This window comes from Thermobia domestica, chromosome 1 (genome assembly GCF_964235325.1).
Source record: "Thermobia domestica chromosome 1, izTheDome1.hap1.1, whole genome shotgun sequence".
Classification (NCBI taxonomy): domain Eukaryota; kingdom Metazoa; phylum Arthropoda; class Insecta; order Zygentoma; family Lepismatidae; genus Thermobia; species Thermobia domestica.
Genome location: NC_137454.1, coordinates 161,041,837 through 161,066,404, shown reverse-complemented (window position 1 = coordinate 161,066,404; position 24,568 = coordinate 161,041,837). Strand labels below are relative to the sequence as shown.

Here is a 24,568-nt window from a genome sequence, read left to right as displayed (position 1 = left end):
AGCTACTTCTGAAATATAACTGAGCTCATACGTAAATGCTCTTTTCCGTATGGAAATCACAATGACGAAACGAGTGTGTGAATACATAGTCTCGAAATATTGTATCATTAAGTATTTCAATCAATGTTACTTTTTTCTACACTTAACACCATTTCAACATGTCTTATTATATTTAACAGAAGGAAAAACATATCTGTACATCTTTTCCCGATTACTAAGGTTGGCTTTGGAGGTTCGAACCAGCAGCTTTAGTTTACTGTTTTCCGAAGACACCCGAAGTTGGACTTCGAAAGTGTTCGTCTCAAAACAGCTATAATCATATCGCTCAATCTGTTTGGTATATGGTATATGTTTTTATACGTGTAAAGTCAGTATAACAATTCATTCTTTAAACAGCTTTTCGTATGTATTAATATTCCTTTATAAAAACGGTTATTATTATTATTACGGCGCACCATTTTCAGATTTCTTTCGCGAGTCGTTGACCAAGTCGTTCGCCACCAGCGTTGCCAGACTCACAGCTCGGAATTATTCCAAAACCTGATCGAACTTATGCTAGATTTGGTCAAATTATGCTAGATCCTCATAATTACTAATTCAGGAGTTTTTTTTAAAAAAAAACAAAGTTGAGATACGATAACGTAACTTAAAATACACAGAGAGCAAGAATGCATGGATAGAACTCAATACTTCACGCACCAAAATTTTAACTCAACTAAATTACTGCAGTCGTTGCCAAACTCAATGGCGTATATATCGTATAAATGAATGCAAAGTTTTTGTTTACATATTTTGAAAGTAAATTACTTCGCAGCATAAGCGGAGTTGGGAATCGTCTGCTGGGGGAGGGGGCAGATTTTTGGTCGGTCTCGGAGCTGTCATTTCAGGAATAAATATGATCATGAAGTCAGAAGTAAAGATGGTGAAGTTGTCAAAAAGTTGGGGGGAGAATGACCCCCATAGCTCCGCCCATGCCTCGTAGTTAAAGGATTAGAAAACCCTGGGTGGAGCCACAAAAAAAAGCCCAAAGCCGTTCCGAACTTACTTAGGAAAATAAGACTGCCTGTATGGTTTACCGAGTGTATGAATCAATGGAAGAGGATACATTTCTGCCGTTCTTTTTCTTCCCACGACCAACTTCTCCAGGTTTTACGGCTTTCTGATAACTTGCTGAAATTGTGCTAGATTTGGGCAGGATGCTAAAAGCAAGATGCTAGGTGCTAGAGACATGCAAATTATGCTAGATCTAGCATCATTATGCTAGATCTGGCAACGCTGTTCCCCACAATAGGTGTGTCGTGCAAGTAACCAATCACACGTCAGGTACTAGCTTTTACCTATTGCTTTCTTCTCACAGCTTAGAACATTGGTAACTATGGATAGACGTACAGCAGTAATTACTTTATGGGAGTTGGAAGGTTATTCTGCAACTGCAGCTAGCAGGCGAGTAGGTGTCCCGGCCTCTACAGGAAGGCAATGGATTCGGAAATATGGTGCTACAGGTCAGACTGGTAATTTACGATCTCCTGGTCGTCCGCATGTGTCAACCGAAGCCCAAGATGCGAGATTAGTAAACGAAGCCCGGTTAGACCCACTAAGGACGTCTAGACAGATAAGGGAAGCTTCTCTCTTTCCTGGTAGTAAGCATACAGCTCTGCGAAGGCTTCGTCATGCTGGGTTACGTGACCGTGTTGCTGCCGTGAAGGAAAAACTCTCAGACGACCACAAAATTTACCGTCTCGCGTTTGCACAGGCGAATGTAGGTCTCAATTGGGAAAACGTAGTTTTCTTAGATGAATCCATATTCACAACATCAAAGGAGGGACGCCGTTTTGTGTATCGTCCGAGAGGCACCCGATATGACCATGGATATGTGGCTGCTTGCAATCGCAGTGGCCATGTATCTATTTTATGTTGGGGTTGGATTTCCAGTCGCGGAGCAGGACAGCTTCATAGAATTGAAGGACATCTGGACAATGCTCAGTACTTAGACATTATCAGTAATATCATGGTGCCATCTGTACGAGTATTTCAGCCTGATGGTGTAATTCAGTTCCAGCAATACCAGTCGCCAATACATAATTCCAGTGTGGTTCAGGAATGGTTCGCAGGGCACCCTGAGATTGATTTAATCGACTGGCCGCCTCGTGGAGCAGACCTCAATCTCATGGAAAATATGTGAGCAGAAGTGAAGCGTACTCTAAGGGAAAGTTGGCCTGAGGCAGATCCACCAAGAACTCAGGATGACCTGTGGCATCTTGTTTCCGAAGCATGGCTGGAGGTAGGGGAAGGAGATAGATTTGTCACCCATGTAATAGATTCCATGCCCAGAAGAATGGAGCGTGTAATACATTCAGAAGGGTCTTGGACACAATATTAATGTCCTCGCCTTAACTCCCGAAAACAGCCCTTTTCAGGGCTACCTAAACGCTTCTGAAAATATTTCTAGAAGTAAACCACTCCTTGTATCCGATTTCTGTGCAATCCTACTAACAAAAGAATGATAATTAGCTGTAGGCTTTGAACTCAAGACCTCTTCACTGGCAAGTCCGTACTCTACCAGTGAGCTAACATGAACACGCAAACCTAACCTGAAGAAACACGACTTTCAATTTCTGGTATTCGATGACAATGATGCTCATATACTTTGCAAATGTTATATTCAACTTGGGATATTCCGCAACACACACACGCACACATAAACAAAGCCAAAGAGAGAGAGAGAGATGAATACACAAAAGCATATTCAACGTATTCGATTGAGACTCTAAGTAAGGACATTCCGTTCTAAAGAGAATTTGTGTTTCTTCCCGTGACGTTAAGGGGATCGGGAAAAGTTATGTGTCTTGAAGCAGGATACGACTTTGGATACACTGTTTATACACTTTCTATATCCGTAGGAATATACTGTATTTCACGAATATAAATAGCATACTGTAATGAGAATATTGAGAAGTTAAATCTGTATGACAAATAGCTGCAAATAAATACACTACATAACTTATTTATTGTTATTAAACGATTTTCCTAACTTGTATTTCACATTCTCATATATAATAACGACCTACTGTGAAAATTATCTCAGATGTTATATTTTAAACATAATAATTACTATGTTCTGCAATTATGTTATATATAAACAACTTATGTATTTTAATGTAATTATTTTATATAATTTTTCATGCATTGCGGAAAATATAATTTTAAAAAAAGTGTTGACCCAGATGGGATTCGAACTCTCAACCTTATGATTTGAAATCCGACAGCTTACCAATGAGCTAACACAAGGACTTCTAGAACTAAGCTTCTAGCGATGTATAATGGATCTCAAGATAATTATGACATTCATATCCATTACAAACACTGTTTCTGTTCTACTTTGACTTTTATTTTAGTACTCAGGCGATAATTATGTTCTATTTCTTAACTTTGAGCATTCTTTTACATATGGAAAGATTCTTTAACGTATTTAAATGTTCCATTACGTATGGAGAGCTAAATGACAAACAAGCATGTGCTCACATTAATAAAAGGTTTCGAAATATTGTATCATTAAGTATTTCAATCAATGTTGCTTTTTTAAACACTTGGTAACAAGTCTTATTATATTTAAAAGAAGAAAAACACATCTGCAAACTTTTTCCCGATTGCAAAGGCTGGCTTGGAGGTTCGAACCTGGCTTACTTTTTCCCGAAGATACCCGAAGCTGGGCTTAGAAAATTTTTGCCTCAAAACACCAATAAAGAATGCGCTCAACCTTTTTGAGACAAGGTGTACCATACGACTTCCCCCTATGCCCTATACGTATCTACATGGTTGTTCTTTCATTAACACTTCGGTTACAAAGGGTAGTAAGGGACTTCTGCAGTAATCTCTATGGTTGTTCTTTCATTAACACTTCGGTTACAAAGGGTAGTAAAGGACTTCTGCAGTAATCTCTATTAATCACATCACAACTTTTAAAAAATATTAAAATATAGAAAACATGCACCATGGCAAAAATTTCTGTCATCACAAGTAACGAATACATGTCTTCTATCAGTAATAAAAATTTCATTGAAATCGGAGCCGGACAATTGGGTGCTGTCCCTTGTCAGCAGTTTCAACCCGAGAGAACGATAGAAAATAAAAACGGGTCATTTGAGACATGTAAAGGCATTGTGGTTTAAGATTACTCGATTGATGCATATTTCTGGATCTTTATTGATGCATTTCTTCTGATGAGAGCGTCACCTGTCGTATTTTGTTTGAAGCTAGTCTCCAGCACTTGCTGCGCATGCTCGACTGGTTTTTGTGTTGTTATGGAGCGAATTCTGACTTGTTATTGTATGTGTTCGTTTGTTTAGTGCTAACTGCTAAGAAAAACGGAGGTAAGTATAATAAAATACGATATTACTGTGTTACGTAGTTTGATTCTGATTTGAAATTTAGAATTTCTGTTTATAATGATGAGATAGTGTCAGGTAGTGGAAGAATGTAGTTATTAAGAAAAGTACTGTTAGCAAAACAAAAATAGCAACAAGAAAAGAGAAAGCCATAAGGAATCCTCAGAAGGAACTTGTTTCCTGCACAAATCCACAAAGGAGTGGACAAATATTTAGGTCAACTACAGTATATATGTTCAAAGGAAACTCACCTGCTTGTGACTCATTTCCAAGAAATGAAAAAAAAAATCATTTGACAAAAATCATCGAATCAACACACTAGTACTTCGTGACTAGTGCATGCTAGTGACTCATGCTACCAATTTACATAAAAGGACGTATAATTTCGAAAATAATTTCAGCTTTAAAATAAAAATGGTGCTGACTGTAGGTTTTCATTAAAAATATCCAATGCATGTGTGAACTCCGGAGCGCTATTAATAATAATAATAATAAGAAGAAGAATACTTTATATTCTTATTAGGTGAAAGTTGATTTACAAAAAAAATCATTTAGCTCGCAAAAGGTGGTAGTTCTGCACCAAGGACGCCGATTCTGGAGGGTTTAGTGACCTGGGACCCCCGAAGTTGAAATGGCCCTCTAATGAAGGGTCCCAAATTGCTAAGTTGAAGCAGGTTCACCTATTTCTACAGTATGTTCATTCGTTTTTTCCTTCTACTAATGCATATCTTCCATAGAGCCCCCCCAAAGTTACACAGAAAATTGCGCCCTTGTCCTGCACATACCAGTAGTAGAGTACGTAGGGTCACACATTGTCACATAATTGTGATGTTTTGTTTAGAGTATCGGGCCAAAAGCCCCGATTTCGTGATATTGAAATACGTATTGGCAAAACACTGGTATGTCTACTATTGAGCAGGAAATAAATTGAAGGTTAACAACAGTAGCACAGCATTAACCCTTATATATATCGTATATGTTTATACGTTAGGGTAGTATCTTCATTATTCGATTAAAAAGTACTAATAAAGTTTTTTTAGCGTGGAAGCATTGTAGAACACGTTACGTATGGTTTCATGCCTTTCTGGGTCGAGACATAGGGTGTGATGGCGTCATAACTTAAAACAAAAGAATTTTTTGTTAGGCCTATTTTTATTATTTTTGGGGAGCTTACTTTTGCCTATTAAGATTGAAAATTTGCACATACATTTTGTGTACCGTTTATCAGATCTCTGCATTAACACAGGGCAGTCCAGAGATGCAAGAATATAATAATAATAATAACATTTTTTTTAAAATTCCCTTTTTCTCGATTTTCCCGCTCACATACTCGACGGAGACATGCGAATTATACCGTTTCAAAGGCTGTTCTATTCTGAAGAGAATGAGGTACGAACCATGATCCTAGTATAAATAAGGATGTCTCAGGAAATTTTTACCTGAGATCCTATTTTAAATGGGAATTTATGGTACGGTGGGCATATTTTTTGGCGGGCTTACTTTCGCACCTAGAAGACACATTTTGCACATACATTCAGTGTACTCCTTAGTATTTTGCAGAATTGTTTCAGATCTCTGCGTTGCCACAAGTTGTGTTCAAACGGGTAAAAAGGTTAAAAAAAAAGCTTATTTTAATAAATCCCTTTTTCGCGATTTTCTCTCCTCAGATACATGATAACCTGTGAATGGTACCGTTAGGAAGTATTTCCCATTCTGAAGAGAATGAGGTTCGAACCATGGTCCTAGGGTAAATAGAGATGTCCTAGAAAATTTCCCGTTTTACGCGGGAATTTGGGGCATTGTGGGGATATTTTTAGCACATAGGTTGATATTTTTTACCTTACTTTTCTAAATAGAAGCTTGAAATTTTGTAGACATTCACTATACCCTTAATGTTTTTCAGTTGATTTTGAGATGTGTGTTAACACAGGGGGTGTGGTTTCAGAGGTGCTAAGAGAAAAAGGGATACTTTTTAAACAGAAATACCAGTTTTTGCGATTTTTCCCGCCTCAGATACATGGAGACATATGAATGGTGCCGTTTGAAAGACTGTTCTATTCTAAAGAGAATGAGGTACAAAACATGACCCTAGGATATATCAAAGTTTTATATTCATAGTTGTTATACATCCTTTTAAATTCAATAGATTCGTATACTTACAAATACATATACTTTCCTTTATCGACGATACTGCTAATCTAGCATGTGAAGAAAACTATCGAAAATACTAATACTTTCTCGCAAAACGCGATTGACTATTTCTGCAATAGTACAGTCATTGCTACCTAATTATTGAGCTAGTACCAATCTTAGATAATTTCAAGGTAAATCTGATAAAATAAGAAAATACGGAAATGAGTTTACTTGTAAACAATTGTATCTGAAGAATATGATCATGATGTAACTGTTATACAATCATGTCTGTGAATTTGTCTTATGCGCTTATGACAGATTTACTTTCATAATTGAACTCATTACGAAAAGCTAGCACAGACATACTTGTTTCTTTCTAAATTCCGAAATTTGTTCTGTAACTTCTGGAACCCGGATTCGGAATGCTTTTATTATTGCACGTGGCTTTACGTCATGTCTACGAGCTTTCAGATTATCAACTTCAGCAAAGATACTGATATAAAATATTTGGTAATTTCAAGAAAGAGACAGTTTCGACAGATCTGGGAGTTCATTCAGTTTTAGGTAGTTCATGGAGTTTGTTCAGCATCTTTGTCTATCGTCATCATAGACATAACGAAAAGTTCTCTACTCCTTTCAAATTTAACTTCGCCGAAACAGTGGGTGATCGGCATAATCACTATACAACTAGTAAAGGATCATCAATCTCCGAGGTAATAATTCACCACCAACAAGAACTATATCAGGGTCGGAGCTGAACAGTAATCTGAAGCATGGAATTGGAAGTTTCATCCTCATCAAAACTTACCAGGTATGTGTCAGAAATTGTTTGTGCTAGGCTTTCCAAGTGAATAAGACAATTCATTAACAGACATAAAATCACATTCAAAATTAAACTCTATAAAAACTCTTTTTAAGTCTGGTTATGAGATTTAATTATTGTTCTTCTTGCTATACACTCCCAAATCGCTACTACATCTCACGTTTGTTGTCTCTAACCTTAAGAGATTTCGAGGTATAGCCATCTTATTAAGCCTATAACAATTATAACCAGGGCTGGAAAAAAAGTTTTTTTAAAAAAAAGAACAAAACATGTGTTTAAAATGTTTTAAAACACACACGAAACAAAACATGTTTTAAACATTTTGAACAGTTTAAAACATGATTTTAAACATATATTTCAAAATCGGGTAATAACCTATTTGTTAAGATTTTCTGCTCTTTACTAGCAATCAATGATGTTATTCTAATTCTTTAACAACCGGTTCTGGATATATGCATGCATATCATTATATACATACATATTATATATATATATATATATAATATATATATATATATATATATAGAGAGAGAGAGAGAGAGAGAGATGGATAGGTAGATAAATAGATACTCTCTTAGGAAACAAACCGTACAAGGTAGACAAAAGCAGTTTTTTACTGGATACCACAAGTGACAAAAAGCGACCTACACAGCATTCTAATACAAGGTGATGTGACGAAATTAGGTACTACTTCAAACATCTAGGAAACAAATTACCCAACATAGATGGTTGTCAAAAAGTATTGGAAAGACCTTAATCCAGCTATGGATCGGCAAGTTTTGATAATATGTATGAGTTTCAAATATACGTAGACCTAAATGACCCTCATCACTACACTCATGATCCCAGTTTTCATTCTTGATATCTGAGCATTTTAGATTAAGAAATAAATCGCTTATACTTTGTTTCTCGGAATCATATGTTTAGCCCTTTAGCTGTGAGAATTTCTAAAAGCAAATATAGTTAAACTAAAATTTACTGCTCCTGAGTATAACTGGGTAAAATTTACTGTTATGTCTGGTTATAACAAATGGTTCTGCAAACTCGAAATATTTAATAACCGGTTCTAGCGAATCGATCGGAACCGGCTGAATAGCACCACTGCTTGTAACCGACCTTTTCATTTATTTTATCCCTGTTAAGACTACAATGTGTTGGGTACAGAATATTTCAGTATAGATTAGTAATTCTCAACTTTTTTCATATCACGACCCCCTTTTATTACACCCTCTTGCCAGTAACTCTCATAAGTACTTTCTTGGTTGTAATAAGCTTTTTAGGTAATTTTAAAATCTACCTACTATGGAGATTTCACACCATCTATCAACATACATGGTGAAATAAAAGTCCTCACCACCCTTGTGTGTTGAGAACGGGTTGAGAGAGAATGATGAAAGTTGAAAGTGGTCTGACTAGGGATGAGCACGAGACAAGATTTGTGGCTGTCTCGTCTCCAAAATGTGCTGTAAAAGTGATGTCTCGACTCGAATTCTGTCAGGAAAATCCTATCTTGACTCGTCTCGTGCGCATCCCTAGGTCTGACACATCAGATGGTGCTATCAAGCATCATGGCGGCCATCTTTAATTGCAATTCGAAATTTCAAATGCAAAGGGAGTCATTTTACATGTTTTAAGGTTAGAATTCTACCAGAAATACACTTTTGCGGTTCTTTTAACCCTAAGGCAACTCATTTCAAAGTTACTGTTTCTGAAAGTTTCCTAGTTATGTCCTTATGAGCTAAACTCACGTATCGTGAGGCGGGTGAGATTTTAGTTGCAAAATTTGATTACAATTTCAGAACACTGATGCTAATAAAATTATTTTAAAATAATAAATTTTCGAAAAGTAATATTTGGAGCACACTTCGCGTTGTGTTAACTTTAGAATATTTTTTGGAAGCCTAGGTAATTGGTTCCTTTTTTACAAGCCATTATTGAAGAAAAATAATGTTTGGGGCGTTCAGAGCACAATGGATCCATTTTCAATAAGATTCCGTTTTACTCAGGAAATGAATTCTATTTCAATATCTTCGCAGTCAAGAGTCCGAAATAAAAGTAACTAAAACCACGTAAAATAGCGTAGGATAGTTTCATATGACATCCGCTAGACAGGGGCATCAGTGGGGCAGGAGGCAGACGCTCCCAACCCCACCCTGAATCTCAGATTTTGGGGACAGTAAGGCAGTTTTAGAAACCTTTTGATAAGCAAAGTCCAACAGAACAAGTTTGAGGTCTTTAATAGGGTTACCAACCGTCCCGATTCTGTCGGGACTGTACCGATTTCTGACTTATTTGTCCAGCGTCCCGAACGGACATTCGTCGGGACGCGTATTGTCCCGTTTTATCAATTTTCAAAGTTAATTAATATTTTACTGGACCATTTTTACAAAGAAATAACATTCTTTTACATGCAGTTTTATGTACAGAATCACTTGTAACAAATGTGTGTTTTAATTTGACTCATAAAAATAGCAGCTCGTCTTTGATAGTTATTTCCTAATTGTTTTGAGTTGATATCCAGCCGATTATGATGATAGTATATTCCATGCAGCACTAAAAATCTTGTTTTTGCAACCTCTTTTAAACGTTGTTTATGTTAAATAAATTACAATTACTTTGATTTGAATTTTTTGTTCGATAATAGCCAAAGAATAAGACTCGATTTCAGTAATACTTTTTGTCAGTAATTCTTTAACAATGTTATGCACTCATTTGTGATTAAAAAAAAATCTATACAGTTTTCACTCTAAACTTTGTTTATATTAAATAAATTGCAGTTGTTTTGGTTTGAATTTGTTGCATATATTGCTTATACTTAGTGATGAGCAGTGGGTGGGAAAATTAAAAAAAAAAAAAAAAAAAGGTGCCGCATTCATTCAGGTTCGTGTTATTCAGCTGATTATTTACATTGTTTCCAACGACTCGCCGTATGTGTATTCTCGGGGGGAGGGGGACGGGTTCCAACACCGATTGTTCCGTCCCGATTCTTTCTTAAGAGAAGTTGGCAACCCTGGTCCTTACACCAATTTATTTATTAATTTTTGAGTTTAACGTCCCTTTCAGCAGCGAGGCAATATGAGACTTGGACTTACTGATTAACGTGGAATCTGAACCACATGAGCTCCCGCCGGGAATCGAACCCGAGTCTCCCACGCCAAAGGCGCGTATGCTAACCGCTTAGCCACGAAGGAGCTCGGTCCTTACACCAAATAAATACGGAGGAAATATAGATGATCAAAACTGGAACGTTGCTTAGGCCCAATTTCCAGAATTTTAAGCAGGCCCGAAACTCGAAAGTAGATCCACCTTTGAAATCCTAGGCCAAAAAATAAACAAGAAAGCAATTTAGGCCTATAGTTCATTATGGTAAGTATATGTTTAAAACAAGTCTTAAAAAATACTAATGTTTAAAACAAAATGTTTAAAACGTATATAAAATTTGTTTAAAACCAAATCAATTGTTTAAAACAAGTTTTAATCATTTGTTTTAAACAAAACAACCCTGATTATAACTCCACCTTGTTTTCTTACCTTCTAGGGGGAATATCGCAAAATGCTGAAGCACGTATTTATTTTATAAATGAAAAGCCTATATAAGGAATTCAATGTCTCTAACACTGAGGGATTGGAGATATAGCCAACTTACTCGTATTAGAATAATTGCCACCCCTGTTTTCCTCCTTCCACATCAAATTTCCAAAAATGCTTCCTTAGTGATACCTTACACTACAAATGCTATGCACTGTACATATTTGAAGTTTCTAGTGTAAGCGGTTCGGCCTGGGCGTTGATAAGTCAGCCAGCCACTCAGAATTAAGAGATGTATAAATTCTAACAGACTTATTTATTATATCTATTTAATGTCTATTTATACATTAATACTTGTATTAATGTATAAATTCTAATAGACTTCATTCTCAAAATTAGTTTCTAGATTCTTTCTTAAGCTACTAGACGACCATATACTGCAATTCAATAAAATTTAATCTACAACGAATTGCACGACAGACGAGAAAAATAATGTTGTCAACATCAGAACTACATCCATGAGTCACTTTAATGCATTCTGACTTTTAATTACTAGCTAGGGATTGAAAGGAATATGTATATCAACAAGCATGATTAAAGTGTATCTAAACGTTTCGATGTGAAAAAAAAAAAATGTGAAGAAATTTTCAATAGTTTTGTGAAGAAATTCTTCTTTAAAAACCTTTTATGATCTTGTACAATAAGAAAGCTAATTAGAAGGAAAGTTATTTTTTTAGAGCTTTGTATTTTCTCATTAACGAATAATTTCATTGGCAGAAAGAAAATCTTGAGAGTTTTTGTATAAAAGTTGTATTAAAAGTATAAAAAGTTGTTACAACTCATCAAATGTTTAGTGTATTGTGTTATCCTATACTGCGCAGAAAATCTGATACTATGTAAAACGACTGAATAACAAATTGGAAGCTTTCAAAATGAAGATATGAAGAATAAAGAAGTTAACTACAATGGAAAAAATAATGAAGTATTGAATCAATATGCTAGACAATAATACTAGGAATAATTAAATAGAAAAACTATTGTACTTGAAACATTATTTTAAACTAAATTTTCTTTTGACGCTGTGCTACCGAAGTGGCTGCAATTTCGAGCAAAATCACGATTTTGGTTGGTTTGGATCTTACTTTAAATAGTAGTGGATCTGGTCTCATATTGCCTATGTGCTGAAAAAGGAATGTTGAACTCAAATCAACCGAGTTATAGTAGAAGGTAAACACGAAAGTTTAAAAAAAAAAAAAAAAGATTACAACTGATGGATTATATAAAAAGACCACGATTCTTAAATCAAGAAAAGACAAAATCAATAGATTGGGAAGGAGCATGGGTCTCGGAAGTTTCTCAAGTTGAGTAGCAATTAAGTTGTCTGCAATGACAGATTACTTATGTTTTGATTGGTTTCATTCATTCAATATTTCACTATTTCTCACTCGGCGCGGGTCAATTTCGAATAAGAAAGCAAATAGTGCGATTTCAACATTGAACTGAATTTATTTGCTTTATATAGCTTAGTAGTGAAGAGAAATGAACTCACGAATACAAATAGAAACTCATCTGGTTCAATTCATAAGAATTTAACTTGGCATAACGATATCTCACAGAAGTGAAATTTAGGAAGAAAAAGACGCTTATACGAATTATTCTCTTTATAAATTACAATAAAATTACGTTGCGTACTTGTACTGTTACGTTATTGCAGTATTTTTGTTACACCTTAATTGAATTTATGTAGATTAATATAATGCATCACACGTTAGTTCAATCATAAATGTGTTAAATATTGAAATTGTTATGCGGAATGAAACGAACGAAGTACTACAGAAACTTCCTTGCTCTAATTTCTTTAATTTATGATTTAGATTTGTGGGCTTTCTGCATCGATTGTCATGTTAGCGCGTCACATAAGAGGAATGACGTCAATCGGTGTGCACACTATCCGGGGAAAGAGAAGGAAGGAAGCGGCTTGGGATCTATATGTTAGGTACCACCCCGACATTTGCCTAGTGTGGATGAGTAAAACGCAGGAAAACCCTATTCACACCCCGGAATTAAACCCGGGACCGCTCGCACCGAAGGCGAGAGCGTCAGCGAGTAAGCTACGCCGGGCTATATCATGTCGTAAACATGATTACTGTGTACTTAAATTAAATCATGCTGTAGTTACTCTTGAAACATTTATTTATGAAATATGGATAAAAAATTATAATAGATGTTTTCCGGAAATGTAGTCCGAAAAAAAAACTTCAAGTGAACTACTATTTGCGGATTATTTCATGAAGGATGACATGTCATGTTACAGGATTATTAATTAAATGTTTATTTATGAGGAAAATCACCTGAACAATTTTGAAGATTTTTTCTCTGAAGAACTCACCCTCAAGAATAAACTATTTTTTTTTTTTTTGTAGAAATAATTATTGCCATAATGTAGGAATATTGATGAGATACATATTTATGAAATATAAACATATCACCTAAGTAATTTTGAAAAAACTCGCCCCCAAGAGCGAACTATCCCTCATGTACTTTCGGAAAAACGGTTAATATCGTGCTTTAGAAATTTTAATGAACATTTACTTGTGAAATACAAACAAAATATCCCAAGTAGATTCTCAGAAAATCTTTCAGAAACATTCACCCCATCCAAAGGTAAACTATCCTTTGATGATTTTCCTATGAAAAATTAATTACGCCATGTATGAAATACGAACAAATTCACCTGAAATGTAGTCGAGGAAATTATGCGAAAAAGAAAAATAAATTGTGGAATAATCCACCCAGTGTTAACATTTTTAGAAAAAATAACTTATGTCTTATTGTAATTCAAATGAACTTTTTGGTTACCAGGTATAAACAAAAAGGAGTCGTTCCTGATAAAAGTCTTCCGGAAAAAAGTCCAACAGTAAACTACACCCTGTGAATTTTTCAGTTGAATTGACTTATGCCATATTTCATGGTTGTTAACTAAATGTTTATTTATGAAATATTAACGAAATCAGCTAGAGTCGTTTCTGAGAAAATGGTCCCAAAATAATCTTACTCTCAAGACTAAACTACGCCTCTGGATTTATTTCAAAAAGAGGACTTACATGGTTATTATTGAAATAATTTCTCAAACAAATATGAAATCATTAAAGGCGTTTTCTAGAAAATCTTTTTCTTATTTGTATTCACTAGTAAACTACCCTTACTTTTAGGGGCAGGAAGATACTTTTACTCTCCTGTCCTAGAGAAACATATAAAACCGTAAGGTTTAAAATTTGTTCCGGATACGTTGAATACTATGGCCTCCAGTGAGTGAATATAACTCGGAACGAAGAAGTGGACAAATGAGGCAATCCGAGTAGTAAAGTTGAAACATAACAAAGACTTGCATCTTGAAAATGCTCCTGAACGGCGAAAATAATCGTCGATTTATTTTGCAACTGTATTTTCTAGTGGAAAATGAAATGACTTCCACAAACTATATATACGAGAACTGGTGTCAAAGAACAGCTTGGGGATAGTTTCTCTACATGTAAGCCAGGATTTTTAACGATGCGAATTGCTTACAAATTTGATTTTTTTTTCCCTTTTGGTACTCTAATCAGTTAGCTTAGCTTAGCGTAGCTTAGTTTAGTTTAGGTTATGTTCTGGCATCATATCTGCGGAAACTAACCCAACAGTTTGGTATTACTAGTTGAACACCTCAAACGTAAATTCCGAGAGTTAAGATTATTTGTTACTTTTCTTGAATTCTCCCTTACTACGCGGAACGCCTCATAAAATCTTCAATCATATAATAATTTGGATAATACTGTATATCTTCAAAACTATTTTAATGTTCTCCTGGTATTAAACTATATGATTTAAATATACTTTTGTTATGTGACCAAGAATAATTTTAGGAAAAATCAATTATGTTATTCTTCTACAACTACGTGGGACGAAAAAAAGGGAAATTAAATAATTTGATCTAGGTATGTCTCGTCTCGAAAAGTGTATATATATGTTTTATTGGAAGAGTTCTGTCTCGTCTCGTGGGTAACACTAGTAGCAATGATGAAGGTACTAGTGACGCTATACATTGCTGAGGCGGATGATTCTTTCTGTCACTACCTAATATCAACCGTAAACTATAGGAGCAAGTCTCGAACCTCCAACACAATGATCTCTAAAAGTTTGTGTGTGTTTAGTAAACATTCAGGAAAATGTGTTGTATAAAATTGAGAAAAACATGTTCCCTCATTATTGGTCCATTTCAGCTAGGAGCAATTGAGATGATTGGAAATTTTCAAGAAAAAATAAGTCATATTCGACAAAATTACTAAAATTAATATATGATTTTTATTTATATAAATCTTTCAGTGGTGGGTTAAGTGAGTCCTCATATTTCACTAACTTCAATGCAAGAGCAGAAGTTAAGTGAAAACCTCAATAAATATATACATATTTTGTTACAATTGAATAATATTTACGACAGTGATCACAGAACAAATATATTTATTAAAAAAAAAAAAAAAAAAAAACTTGAAGAAGGGGAGTGGTTCACTCTTTCGTTCTCAATTGATTTAAAATCCAAGTAGGGAGAATGGTTGTGAAACCTCAAAATGTATGCGTCACGTTCCATGAAAATCTAATATTTTTTTAATGAAAGATATGCTGGATTATATTTGTTTAATCTGAGGGGGGGGGGAGTATCCATACCACATTAGAAGGTAAATTCACTGCTCATTCTTGATTTTTAATTCCAAGCGCAGGGGATTATGGAAAAGAGCCAAAGAAAATATACATAATATTATTATATCAGAATCGAATGAGTTTCGTATGTTATCACGAAACTCGAAAAATCGAGGAAGAGGGGGTACCACTACTTTATCATTTACTCATTTCGGTTCCATACAAAGTGAATAGTTGTGAAACGTTGAACAAAATGAATGATATATTGCACCAAAATCGAACAGTTGTAACGAAAATTTCATGAAACGTTTTTAAGTGGGGATGTATCCATCCTACATGAGGGTGAGCTAAATTTAAAGCTCATTCTTCACCGATTTTAATACCAAGAACTGGGGATTATACAGAAAAGAGAGTCAAAAATTGTACCGTAAATAATATCAAAACAGAATGAATTTAAGGTTTTCGTGGAACTCTAGAAAAGTAATCAGAGAAGGGTAAATCCACTATTTTACTGTTTATTCATTTTAACTCCCTGCATACAGGATGATTAAAAAGCGTTGCAAAAATGTATGACGTGTGATGACAATCGAATCTATTTATTTTTTAAAGAAAATTATTGTGAAACCAAATTTTGAAACTGAAGTGGGAGAATCACCCTTTTATTCTTGGCAGGTTTAACCCCATTGCGTGAGGATATGCCATAAAGAAAATACACACTAAGGTTTGTCATAATCGAATAATTTTATGTTTTTTTTTTATATATTGGAAAATTGTTTTCCATGTACATAGATTAACTTGAAAGATAGGGTGGATTTTACCCGTTTATACTTAATGGATTGCGACCCCAAACATGGGTCATGTCTGCAAGTGTAAGGAAGGCACATTACCACATTTCATCATAATGAAATACCTAAGTTTTTCGAATGTTACCGAGGAACATAAGGCAGACATAGAAATATTAATCGAGTCGAGTAGAAGTTACGTCAACGTTGGGTTCAATTATTCTAAGTGTACATTGGTGATGGACCATAGATTACTTGTTTAGTAAAATATGAACTTTGAGAACGGTGGCCTGCTGCTTCCATTCTCGGCCATCTAATTAAGTTTACGGTGTATAACGTAGTTACTGCGGGATTTCTTGGAATTCTCTAGTTTTCTGCCACATTCTCATTCTACTAATTATTATATTCCATACTTATTTATCATCCGTCTCATTTAACCTAAAAGATATATAACCGTTAGCTCTTTGCTTGGATTACTTAGAATTTTTTAAAGACTCAATGATAAAATATGCATAGGAATTCTGAGAGTGAAAAGGTTCTATGTTCATTCCCCGTACCAAATTATTTTTTACTCAAAATTTTAACAATGCAAAATAGAATTTTATGGACTAATCTCATCGTTCACAAACCTCCGGAAAGATTAGCCGTAGTACCGTGAAAATTTTGCATGTACATCTCCCAAAATTCTTGAGATCAAGGATTACAGACGGCAAGACGGGGTTTTTACTAAGGCGGGAAAGGTTGACTTGAATGTTTCTGTAGCCTTCATCCGAACTCTAAAACTGTTACGCGGTATTTCTTGCAGTCAAATTTCGGGGGAGGAGCTTTCCCCCCTCCCGAAGATTTCCAACCAACCCTCTTGAGTTAAGACAAATTAAATTGCTATCGCCAGTATATCCAAATATTGTCCCAGTGCAATCCCGTCATATTTTGATTTGCCCCGACAAAAGTTTCCGGAAGGAAGTCTGGTTACGCGTAGGAATTTCAAACTTATAATAAATGTTCTTCTTCGACTCTAGATGGAGAATTCGCAATTCATACGAAGAAGAACTCCTTTGTAGTTTTAATGTTCCTATCCACTACGGGCAATATACGAGTCGAAACTTAAAAATTAAAATTAAATCCGAACCGTAAGATGACAGCTTTATTTTTCTTTAATCTATGACGACGGCATGTAGGATAATTTACGAAGTAAATAATTTTTTCTGAAAGGTAGTTAATTTTTGTATAACGGAAAATAAGCTTTATATTACTTGACCCACCTCACAACACATGTCTGGGAGAAGGGGGGGCAGACAATGCCATCAATAGTGCCCGCTCTCTTCTAGCGTCGTCACTGGATTCTTTGTAACTATCAAGGAACGGTCTTTAGCGGAATCGAGCCCGGAACTACGCACAGACAGGACGCGTTCTTCGGCCACTTAATCACGAAGAAAAAGACTGAGTTAAAACAAAATGGACCTATTCCGGACTCAAACTTGGAATCTACCAACAAGTAAGCAAAACATTTGAATGTGTTCCTTCACGCTTTCGGTAGAACAGAATCTTCATGCTCTACGAATACCGAATAAAAAAGAAGTGAAACATTAGTATTATTACTTTGTTTTTGTGGTGGGGAGACTTTTTTCCATTTTGACTCACACTTACTGCCTCCTCGAACTCCTTTGAATTTAATTGATTTTGCATTTTACATAGATTAACAGCCAAATCATGTGCTTAATAAAATATGTATTTATATTAAATTATGTATTCACAAGGAAGACTACTACAAAACCACAACAGTAAAAAAAATGTAAATTAGAATTACGAAAAATGTTAATGTTTTTTTGGATATAGTCAAACTCTACCCTACTTACCTTGTAAGTTATTCTCCAGCTTCAACACAATTTTCCTCTTCTAGAACACGGTTTGAAACCCAGGATTTCCCAAACTGTCATCTGTTACTCTGAAGAACTTTATATATATTTGTGTGCGAAGTTATTTTCTGTAGTAAACTTTTAACATTTTATGTCTTCCTTCTGGCTCGAAGGCTCATTACAGAGAAACATTCAACTTCTATTAAATGACAACTAAACTTACTTTAACAACAACGAACGCACTTCTTAAACAAAAGTAATCAGGAATTTCGTCTCGGAGATTTCCTTTTCAGAATAAAAAGAAAATAGCCTCAAGATATTAACTAATATCAGTTACTCGTCCGCAAGCAAGAGCTTCCATTTACTTTTTTATTTTTTGCAGCATTTTTCGCTCTAGTTCCGTTTTTCAGTATTTACTACGAGCGTTTCTTTTTCTTTGACTGTTTTACGGATTCAGTTTTACTGTCAACAACGCGCATTTGGTCTCGAAACTACCGAACAGCGAAACGAGCAGGTTTTAACTTGTAAAGATATGCGAACGCAGGTGACATCTAGTGGAAGATACTAAAATCGATCAGACTGCGCGTGCGTCAGTTTCGCGATCGCAGTTTTATAAAAGAGGACTCCCTCACCTTTCTTTCCACCTTCTGTGTATGTGTGTGTGTCATTGTGTTTACTTTCCTTATTCAAACATTCAACGTTCCCTTCAGGTGGAATAACTTTTTTTTTTTTTCTCCTCTTTAAACTTTTGGAAACATTTAAATCTTGTGTGTCAAAACGGACTGAGGCACATTTCTATAGTTAATGACATACCCTTCTTTCGTAAAGTTACGGATCCGTATTCGAAATTTTTATGAGATCCAGCCAGTGTTCGGCTTTTCCGCATTAAAAATATAATCGCATGGTAGATATTCCTATGGAGTTTAGCTGCCGGGGTCATTTCACTAATCTGCGAAAGCTGGGTCTTTGTTTTCTTAATTCTCCAAAGGCAACTAACTGATTTGTTCAGTTTGAAATTGTCGTTACGTTTTCATAATTTCTTTATATTAGTGAATATACTATATTTTTAATTCTAGGTATTACACTTTGATTATTGCAATCGAAAAGTAGTGAACTGTAATTTTTTAAATGTAGTTTGCTCTCCTCGACATTTTCACTTTATTATTATTACTTATCTTATGTTACGGGTTCGATTCCCGGTAAGAACGCTTTGAAATTTGAACGTATTACGGTTTATATCCCACCTTGTTAGTAAAGTTATATGGCTCAGTTATAGAGCTTCACTTCTGGTACATGGAGTTCTTGGTTCGATCCCAGCTCCCGCCAGGTGAACTTTGTGATGGACAAATATCGTATGTGTGGTTTTCTCCGGGTTCTCCCGTTTGCTCCCACTTTCTTCATTCTAACATTTCTTTCATTTCTTATCATCACCGTTTCCTTTAGCCTAGCCGGGATAACTGTGGGACATAAACTTAAAGATTTCATTTTTTTTCACTTTGCTAGTGTTGATCTGTGTCTTATATAGCTGTGGTGCTGAAAAGGGACACTAAACTTAAACAGTAACAAGAAGAAAAATCAACTTCCGGGAGTTTGTATTTCTTTGATTTCATTTGTTGGTTGCATAAGCCTCAATGTTATATTAGTGCAGACCTGCAGTTTAACATTAAATGCGACCTGCATGAACTTCAGAACCCGGCCTCTCACTTCGAAAGTGAGGATGTTACTAATATAGCCCAGGGCCGTTTTTAATCTCCCCAAGCCCTAGTCATTTCAAATTGTTGCGTCCCCCACTATTTCCAGAACACCTCCTACTTCAGTTATTACTTTGCCAGTTTTGGTTCAGGAGGGATTTTCCCTTAACTCTCTTACTCTTTTCCCTTTCTTTGTTTCTGGTTTTTGGAGTGTCTTTCCATTATCCACCACCTATGGACCCGCCGTGTCCAGGACTGGCAACAGGCAGCCATAAGGAAATGATAGTGGTATGCGGTGGCGTATTTATGATTTTGTTTCGGGAGGGGCTTTGCTAACTTTCGGGGGGGAGGTCTTTGTCTGAAAATGTGAAAATTCTGCAAGATATTTCATATACTTTACTATAGTAAGAAAGATTTCGGAGGGGCTTTAATATTCTTCTTCTTATTATTATTATTATTATTATTATTATTATTATTATTATTATTATTATTATTATTATTCTTTCGTCATGTTTATGTTCAGTTTATCGTATTGAGTGACAAGCTAGTAGTTTTAAATGGACGGATGTTGCATTTATAGGTTTCTCGTAAATTATTATAGTTAAAAGGTGCATAAGGAATCATTTCCGCAGTCTCCGCTTTTGTCTGTTAATAGCAGAAAACACGCATTTTTCCTAATATTAGTACAGTTAATAGTTTGTTTTCAGCCCCCAGTTATCCTCAGACAACTGTCCTTCAGTATTCTTATTGATCTAGTAATAGAAATCCCTATTTTTAATTAACAAAAGTAAAATTATACGTATCACATTTACATTAGCCGCAGAGATCTAGTTTGTTTGTAACCAGGTAGCTCAACCGGAAAGAAAATGACGTTTTCTGCACAGCGTATTTTACTATTTTTCTTTTTTCGCCCTCCAATTTTTTGCGCCTCCAAATCTTTCGCGCCCTAGGCCCGTGCCTAGCGTGCCTAAGCAGAAAAGCGGCCATGACATAGCCACAGGATTGTTCCCAGGATCACGAGTTCTGCCTTGATGGTTCTTCGATCAGGGTTTCTGACTTGTTTCTCGCTTTCAACAAAAGTATAATTCTAGCAGATAATTCACCATCTTGTTACTGTGAGCAATATTTTGCGTTCCTCTTGTGCTTTTCGTATAGGATTCGTCTGAATTTCGAAGCCTTGCATTAAATTCAAACACCTTAGTAAACCTGTCTTTTTTTTTCCATTCTAGGTCAAACATAAAGAAACGCTATGTAAATGAAAAGTCCAAATATCAAATTTCATGATTAATGCTAATTTATTGGCCCAAACGGGTATTTCCTGGCTGGATGTGGTTTAGAGTTCTATAATCACCTTCTTACTATAACCCCACTCCTACATTATCTAAAGTTCTCAAATTAAACATCAAATGTCTCGTACTTAACACTTAATTAAACACACATATACACTATTACTATAGTTAAAACACAAACACAGATTTGTGGCTGTTTTTTTTAAAGTCATTTAAATATAACTCTATTTTTATTGACAACATTAGACCATAAAACTAATTAACCACATTATAATAAATAAATTACACTGTCCGACATTTTGGGATGAAGTTTCAGATGACTTCGATTTTTCTTGTGTTCTTAGATAATTTGGGGATGCTGATCACGAAACTGAACTTATTTTTACCCTAACACATCAGGTTTTTGCACAAAAAGCACAGAAACATGTGAAAATTACGGAATTTGTGCATTTTTGAAACAAAATAAAAAAAAAATTGAAACTCGAGATGAATACAATCTTAAGTGTGTTTCAAAATTATACATTTATGTATTTTTCAAAAATATGATTGCATTTTCTATAGCACGTCCACTTTTTAATCTACAACTAATTTTCACATATTAGTGTTAAAATATACACACACTTATTTATTACGTAAGCAGGAATGGAAACCTTAGGTATAAATACTTCAATTTTACTTATCGATATTTATGTATATTATGATAACTAGCCAAACATATTTCTGCAATGTTAGAATCGGCATTGGTGTTATTTTTAGTAACTATAGCAGCAGTAGTAATATTACAATAGGAACAAATATACATGTAACACAAATGCGTAAATTAAAGTTTTTCAGTAGTTTGTAGTGCAATAAACAATACTAATAATTACTGAAATATATATATGAAACAGAAATCCATATACGAAGCCAGTTCAGAAAAAACGGAATGCACACATTATTCCCTTTTCAGAAGCCAACAAAAATCAGCGAGCATGTTTGTATTCCATCTTCCTTGATATCTTTTCTCCATAAGTTTAATTGTCTGATGGAATCTCTCGCCGTGTTACTCACTGAACTGTCCAAGGTTATTTGGGAAGTAACTCAAGTGACTATGCAGGAAATGTAGCTTCACACTCATATTACATCCTAATCGTCGGAAGTGCAATAACATATCACTGACAAGCTCTTCGTAGTTCTCAGCCTTGTTATTACCCGAAAAGTTATTGACCACATTTTTAAAACTTGTCCACGCAAGCCGTTCAGCTTCAGCCATCGTACTCTCAAAACCTGGATTCATCATTAACTGTCTTATCTGTGGCCCTACAAATATACCTTCCTTGAGTTTGTCCTGTGTCAGTTTTGGAAACTTGTCACAAATGTATTTGAAGCATGCCCCATTTTTGTCCAAAGCCTTCACGAACTGTTTCATAACGCCCAACTTTATATGCAGTGGCGGAAGTAAGACATTAGAAGGTTCCACTAATGGTACATGGATAACACTTTTCTCACCAGGGACGAATGCAGTTCTGTTTGGCCACGCCTGTTGCTCCCAGTGAAGGGATTTTGCCCTGCTGTCCCATTCACATAGAAAGCAAGGCATTTTTGTGTAACCAGCCTGTAGTCCAAGCAATATACCAATGACCTTGAAATCACCACATAAACGCCACTTGTGTTCATCATATTTTACATTATTTAACAAACACTGCATACTCTCGTAATTTTCCTTCATTACTACCGAATGTGCTACAGGAATAGATGGATTGGTATTTCCGTTGTTAAGAAGTACTCCTTTCAGGCTTGTTTTATTGGAATCTATAAACAATCTCCAGTCAGCGGCATTGTATTCAATTCCAAGGTAATGCATTAACCCATTTACATTTGAGCAGTATACCATGCACTCTGACTCTGAAAAGAAGGGCAGCAAATCGTGTTCGCGATGTCTATACCATGCAAAATATGCTCCGGGCGCAAGCAGGTCCTTAGATTTAAGAGTGGAGCCAAGAATTTGTGCTTTTCCTTTCGATAAATTGAGGTTTCTGACTAGGTTATTCAGTTCACTCTGTGTGAACTGATGACTAGTTTCTGTTGTCCCTACCGGTACATAAATATCGGATGGTGTTTCACCTTCATCTTCCATGTCGGAGCTACTGTCACATTTGGCAGGTGGGACAGGGATGGGTAAATGTTCGTCGTGGGGAACGGGCCTAATTGCTGACGGAAGATTGGGATACACAATGTTCTTTCTCGTTTTCCTACTGTGACCTTTAATTTTCACAAGACAAAAGTAGCAGTCAGTGCTATGGTCTCTCTGATGTCTCCAAGCCATAGGTGTGGCAAACGGCATAGATTTCTTTACACCTTTCATCCACAATCACAATCCCTCAACACAAGTTCGACACACAATGTGAGGCGCGAAACTCTTGTCTTGATCACCAATATCCATGCCAAAGTACGCCCGATAAGCTACCTTCACAAACTTACTTATTTTCTGTCGCTGTTTTTCAACAACAAACTTGCCACAAATATAACAAAATGAATCTGGATGATTCACGCAATATCGAGTCGCCATAATAGCAAAAAAGTGCCGTTTCTAACAACTGGAATAGGAAAATCGTAAACAGCTGCAGGAAAGACACAACATCACTTCAACACTCGACTTTCACTGTCTGCTACATGTTTTCTCACCTGACATCTCGGTGTTGCCAGTTGCCACACCTGACGCGGTTGCCAAATGTACGTTTTGTAGATGCACAGACATTATTTTTCTCATATGTGAGTCAACACGTTTTCTCAAATTGTGAAAAAACCTGACGTGCTAGGAAAAAAAGAAATACAGATTTGGATTCAGGAGAAAAAATGCGATTAGAAACAGTTTTCACATGTGAGTCATAAATGTCATGCATTATAGTGTTATTTGAAAGTTTACATTATTTTCAATAAAAATATAATAATTTCCGTACTAATAAGCATCTTATAATACAATAGTTACAATCCCTGTTCCTCTTTCTACGTCCATTTCCCCAAAATCCTTTCCTAGTAGTATGTTACCTTACAAAACCTATGTACTGAGGGGTCCCTTGTTGCTTGATGGTTAGCATACACGTCTCTGGCACGGGAGTCCCAGGTTCGATTCGCGGCGGGAATTCATGTGATTCGGATTCCACATTAAGCTGTAGGTACACGTCTTATATAACCTCGATGTTAAACGGAACACTAAACTCTAATCAACCAATCAAAACCAGAGCAGTGTTCAAATTTCAAGTTTCTAGCTTAAGCACTTTGGACTAGGTGTTGATCAGTCAGTCAGCCAGAACTTTTTCTTTTATACTTGTACAGAAAGATTTAACACGTCATACAAATACCTTTGTTGTCATTCTAAATGTTTCCAGGATCAACTAGTAATTTGCTGGTATGTTGTTTGCCACAAC

The 24,568-nt window shown here is 35.6% G+C and overlaps 1 protein-coding gene across 3 annotated transcripts in view; it reads right to left on the bottom strand.

Moving 5' to 3' along the window:
• Window positions 1-18,749, bottom strand: part of LOC145690438 (uncharacterized) — a 467,263-nt gene extending 448,514 nt beyond the window's left edge. The window contains exon 1 of one of the 3 annotated variants that reach the window (XM_081765329.1): window positions 18,182-18,749. The gene's annotated coding sequence lies outside the window, so the exon portion shown is untranslated. The remainder of the gene's footprint in view (window positions 1-18,181) is intronic. The other 2 variants (XM_081765336.1, XM_081765318.1) reach the window with 2 other exon arrangements.
• Window positions 18,750-24,568: the final 5,819 nt, after the last annotated feature.